The following is a 5,641-nucleotide window of genomic DNA, read 5'->3' on the forward strand; positions in this document are numbered from 1 at the left end:
TTTGATTTTGAATTTTCCTCTCCGCCGTGAGATCAGGTAGGCGCACGTGACGTCATCGCGTTGCGCTGCAGGCAAAGAACGGCGCCTTTTTACATCGGCGAGTTATTTTTAACGGAATGTCCGATATTGAACTTGAACGCTAATATCGGCCGATACCGATACCATGCCGATAATATCGTGCCTGCCTACTTTTAAATTTAATTTATTGTATTGAATCTTAAATGCCAATAAACAGAACCCAAAACCCAGAACAAAATATATATTTTATTTTTTATGAACTCATTATAGCCCTTGTGTACAGTTTTGGGGCTTACCCGGCGACTCCGCCCCCTAGCGGCGCGCATGCGCACTGCACCCTCATTCACAGAAGCACTGCCCCTTGTGAGAGAGACTCCTGACTGCCGGGGTGATTCCTCCGGTTACCACGGGCTGCTTCCTACTGTACCCTTCCGTGTGCTGCCAGGAAAACTACTTTACAACCTCTGGATACATCATCAACCACGGAGAATGATTCCGCCACCGATGAAAGGTGAGTTAAGCTGCCGGCGATAAACGTCATGAACCGCATAGGTCGCGGACTCACTTGGAAGCTCAGCCTTAAATGTCTTTTTTTTTTAACGCTACAGAAATGAAGCCTCTCAGGCTGTTTTTACCATAAATTACAGGGTGTTGTGTTTATCTCGGTGCGTTTTTGACGGAATCGGGCACACGCCCTTGCCGTCTACCTGTATGGAAAGGCTTTCACTGTTCGACACCGGGCCCGGTGTTCCGGGCTGGTTACGGTTCCGACACAGTCAGTGTCGAGTTTCTGGATGTCTCGGTTCGGGTACGTTTTATTTAAAAAAGCTCTCCCGTCAACCAGAAAGTTCCAGACGCCGCAGAGACGAGAGGAAAAGTCGAACTCGTGCTCGAGTGGATCACCCGGTGTTGCGTCGTAATGTGTTACCCGTTAGCTTTGCTCCGATTTCCTTCTACATATCTGTTGTTTTTAGCGTTTATACTTTAAACATGTTTTGTTAGTATTTTTTTTTTATTATTAATCAAATTGTTTTTTAAGCATATTGGTGAATAAATTGCATAATTTGCCCCTGAGTTAATGAGGAAAATAAAATGACACGTGTGAAACCTACACAGCTGATCTGTTACTTCATCATGTACATATCCTGGGATTTTTTTTAAATTTTCCATGTCGACATTTGTACATTTATTCAGGGAAAAACTCGCACCGATGGCCGGAAATTAAACAGACTTCGACAGGTGGGGAAACAAATTTCGACACAACACCGGGTGGTGCTCCGCCGTTTGGCAGTTTTACAGAAAACCTGGGAGTTGACGCGGATTCAAACAGTGGGAAAAAAAATCCTTATTTGATTAATACACACTTAAGTCACATTTAACATTGTTTAGTCACTTTTGTCGTGTGATAAGTTGAGTTAACAGGCAGTTATTGAGTGGGACTGGAACCAAAAAGGGGGAGGAGGAGCGGGGTCTCCAGAGGCCACGGTCAGACCGGGGAGTTTCCTGCCCGTAAGGCTCGCCTGCTGGCCGGGTCACTCGTAGGGTGCGAGCGGGTCAACGTGCTCCGGTGTTCCTCCACCAGACATAAAACTGACATGTTAGAGCTGGAAGCCTTGTAGGCAGCTAATGTTAAAGGTTACTCATTAATCTGAGTTTATTGTCGCCATAAAACCGGCTAAAAGTTAGCTCAACAGTTGCTCCTAGACGCAGTGGTTCCCAACTCTGGTCCTTGAGGAACACCATCCTGCATACTTGTTTCCCTGCTCCGACCCACCTGATTCAGTGGTTTGATTACTTTCGCAAGTTCTTCAGATGCCTGTTAGTCACCCGTTTATTCAAATCGTGTGTCAAAGCAGGGAATCGACTAAAACATGCAGGATGGCGTTCCTCAAGGACCAGAGTTTGGAACCACTGCAGAGCACCTGTCAGTTTAATTACAGATAAATTATGGCTTATTTTTGTTCTACCTTTGTGCCTTTTGTCCTCCATCGTTAGTTTGTGGCGTACTAATAATTGTTATACTTATTAAAAAATATTGTAACGCCTTCTTCACCCACGCATTGTAATTTATACCAGATAACTCTCGTTAAAGTGGGAACATTTTTATTTTAATAGCTGTTGTAGGCCACAGCCATGCCAAGGAGTCCCCCCCCCCCCCCCCCCCAAAAAAAAAAAACAACCCACTTCCCCTCCCTCTTTTCGTGAACATCCAACTACAGAACTGCTGTAGGAACATGAATATAGAAATGCCATTGGAACAGTCCAACTACGGAACATGCTACACTATCCCCCATAGTAGAGTCCTCGACCCCAGGACAAAGTCTCTGAACCTCTGTGGGAATCGCCGCTGCTGTCTGATGCGCCATGGAGTCATTACCCCCACCAGCTGCCCTGCCTCTGATTGTGGAGATCCCTCCTGCCCTCCCCCAGTATCTGCTGGACTGTTAGTAGCACTCCCCTCTGCAGGAGAAAGTGCGGCTGGTACTCCCTCGTCCCGACCAATGTCCTGAGGAGCAGCGATACTCCTGTAAGGTGCGAGTCTGTCTCGGTGCAGAGCTACCCTGCGTCCCCGTGGAGGCAACTAAACCCGATAAACAACTCTCTCTCCCCCCCCCCCCCCCCCCCCCCCCCCCCAATCGCTCCAGGACTGCACATGGTCCAACCCAGTGACTGTCCCACTTGGGGCACCTGCCTCTCTTTTGCGTGGGCGAGTAGAACCACACCAACTCCCCAGCACCAAAGTGCCGACCCTTGGTGTGCATGTCATAATCCCACTTCTGACACCACTGTAATGCCTTCTCTACCCACGCGTTGTAATTTATACCACAGATGACTCGTTAAAGTAGGAACGTTTTTATTTTAATAGCTCTTGTAGGCCACAGCCACGCCGAACAGACAACTCCTCCCGGGAGTTCTCCCCCCAAAAAACACTTCCCCTCTCTCTTTTCGTGAACATCCAACTACAGAACTGCTGTAGGAACATGAATATAGAAATGCCGCTGGAAGAGTCCAACTATGGAACATGCTACACTATTATCAACAATGATTCTCAAGGTTAGCTTTAAGGTTTGAGATCTTAGATCACTTATCACACTCAAGGCCCGTGGGCCAATTCTGGCCCTTGTGAATATCTGATCTGGCCTCCCCAAGATGATGTTTTGAATGTAAATTATTTTTACCGCTTGTCATTTTGCTTTAATAACTGATAAAACTTTAATTCGGTGCAGACTTTTCATGACAGTTGGCTAACTTTTAAAGCCAGAATTTTAATTTGAATGTGGAAGGAGCAACAGAGAACGTTAAATGATCGAACTTTTGTGGATGAACCTACAACCAAGAAGAGATGTCGGGTATCTGACTTGAGTTAACTTGTCAACTAAAACTGGCCCTTAGCTTGGACCAAGATTTTAATTTTGGCCCCCTTAACTGACTTTGACACCAATTTGATTTAAAGGGATAATTGGGATATTTTTAAGTGACGTTATGTGAAAAGGGCATAAACAATTAATATCTTGCTCATTATAGATTAGGGATGGATATACATTTTTGAGAATTGAAGTCTAGTTAAAATGAGCAAATTATTATGACCATCAACTGTTTTTTTTTTGTTTTTTTTTCAAATCAACATCTGTTAGCGCCACATCAAGTTCTTAGTGTGCTTTTCCGGTCCGTGCACTTTTTTTTTTTTTACACAGTTAGGCACATCCCAGGACTTGTTTCTGCCACCGTAACGTAGTTTTAAATATAAAGTGGAAACTGTGATCATGGATGAGCTCAGCTTTACTGCCATGTTGAAATGGATCAACCAAAAGGAGGTTATGAGAAGATCCCCGGCTAGCAGAACGAGTAGCAGCACATGTCTCTGTACCTGAAGCCTGTTTCAGTAGAGGGTTTTTTTTGCAACTAAAGGACTTTGAATGAGGAGAATTTAATTCACCTGAAGTCGCAACTGTTGCAACAAGCAGTAGACAAAAATTTTTAGAAAAATGTTCAAATATTCACTGAACTGACATATTTGTGTACGTCACGCAAATGTTGGTCAAACTCCCGGTGAATTGAGTCCTAAATGCACATCTATCGCAACATTAATGCGCATTTGCATCACGTTCTTGGAAGAAAAATGTTAATTTTATTCATTTATTTTTGGACACTTGTGACTGATGCTCAGCGGTCAGAGGAATGTTGTGCAACAGTGGTTTTCATTGTTTTCTCTAACTGGTAACAACTTGGTGTTATCGGTTGCCTATCCCTCACAAAGTCACGAAGAAAGAGGGGCACCCACACTACACTGCTCTAATGCAACTGCACATTAATTCTCGTAAATAATTAGCTCATCATCAGCAAACGCAGTTAATCAGGTCCGGGGAAAATGTGTGAAACATCACAACATCCCAGTGTGCGCGACGTCATTTCCATAACTGGTGTATAGTGCATCCTTCGTGTATTAAAAGCACACTTGCATTGAAAATCACACAGTTTTATGTGTCAGAAAGAAAAACAAACATCTGCTGCTGTTTGAAATTGAAGATTCACTATTCGACTGATGAGCGCTTAGATCATCGTCTAACTGCGGCAGTAATTTCCTCTTCATAAATTTTGTAAGACCCTCATTATCATCATCGACTTTTATGTTTGGAATGAGGCTATTGATTGAAAGTGGTGGGATTCACTCTTCCTCACGTCCCATCAAATACAGACAGCGTGATAAGTTCACATGACAGCTAGTAGATATCAAATGCAAGCAGAATTAAGATATATGCTCAGTTGTTCAGTGTACGCAGCCAAATTAAATATATAAAAAAAATAGTTTCACATTATTGGACTGCATAAATGTACCTACAACTTAATAGTGCTGGTCAGTTTTTGCTTTTTATCTGTCATTAATTGAACTGAGGCTCTATTCACTTATAAGTTGGTTGTAATTTATTTAGGATGTTGCTAACAGATGAGTAGTTGCATATTTACACATCAAAGAAAATTTTTATTTTAAATATTGAATTGTATTATGATGAACAACATGATTAGGGGCTGAACTCCTTTGTGATTTAAGACTAAATCTTGTGATTGTTTAGACCTAAATTGTGTTTGGGATTAGAGGGTGAGTGGAGTAGTGGTCAAGAGCTAAACCATATAGTGATTGGGGCTGGGTTGTATCGTGACTACCGGCTGAATCATATTGCAAATCTTATTGTGATTAAAAGCTAAAGGGTATTGTAAGCCTTCAATCGTTTTTCATATAAGGGTTAAATCATATTGTGATTAAAGGCTGAATTATTTCATGATTACGATCTAAATCTTAATGCGATTATGGGCTAAATTGTGTCATGATTAAGGGCTGACTAGAACTGTGATTAGGGGTTGAATTGTATCATGGTTAAGGGCTGAATCAAATCGAGGTTAAGGGCTGAATCATATGAGTAAGGGCTGAATCATGTCATGAGTAAGGGCTGGATCGTATCGCGGTTAAGGGCTGAACCGTATCGCGTATAAGGGCTGAATCGCATCGTGGTTAAGGGCTGAACCGTACCGCGGTTAAGTGCTGAACCGTATCGTGGTTAAGGGCTGAACCGTATCGTGGTTAAGGGCTGAACCGTATCGCGGTTAAGGGCTGAACCGTATCGCG

At 43.1% G+C, this 5,641-nt stretch overlaps 1 protein-coding gene across 1 annotated transcript in view; it reads left to right on the top strand.

The window, feature by feature from the left end:
* Nucleotides 1-365: 365 nt before the first annotated feature.
* Nucleotides 366-5,641, top strand: part of vangl1 (VANGL planar cell polarity protein 1) — a 77,204-nt gene continuing 71,928 nt past the window's right edge. The window contains exon 1 of the mRNA XM_037696311.1: nucleotides 366-529. The gene's annotated coding sequence lies outside the window, so the exon portion shown is untranslated. The remainder of the gene's footprint in view (nucleotides 530-5,641) is intronic.

The sequence above is a fragment of the Nematolebias whitei genome, chromosome 23 (assembly GCF_014905685.2).
Source record: "Nematolebias whitei isolate Nwh7 chromosome 23, NemWhi1, whole genome shotgun sequence".
In the NCBI taxonomy this organism is placed as follows: Eukaryota; Metazoa; Chordata; class Actinopteri; order Cyprinodontiformes; family Rivulidae; genus Nematolebias; species Nematolebias whitei.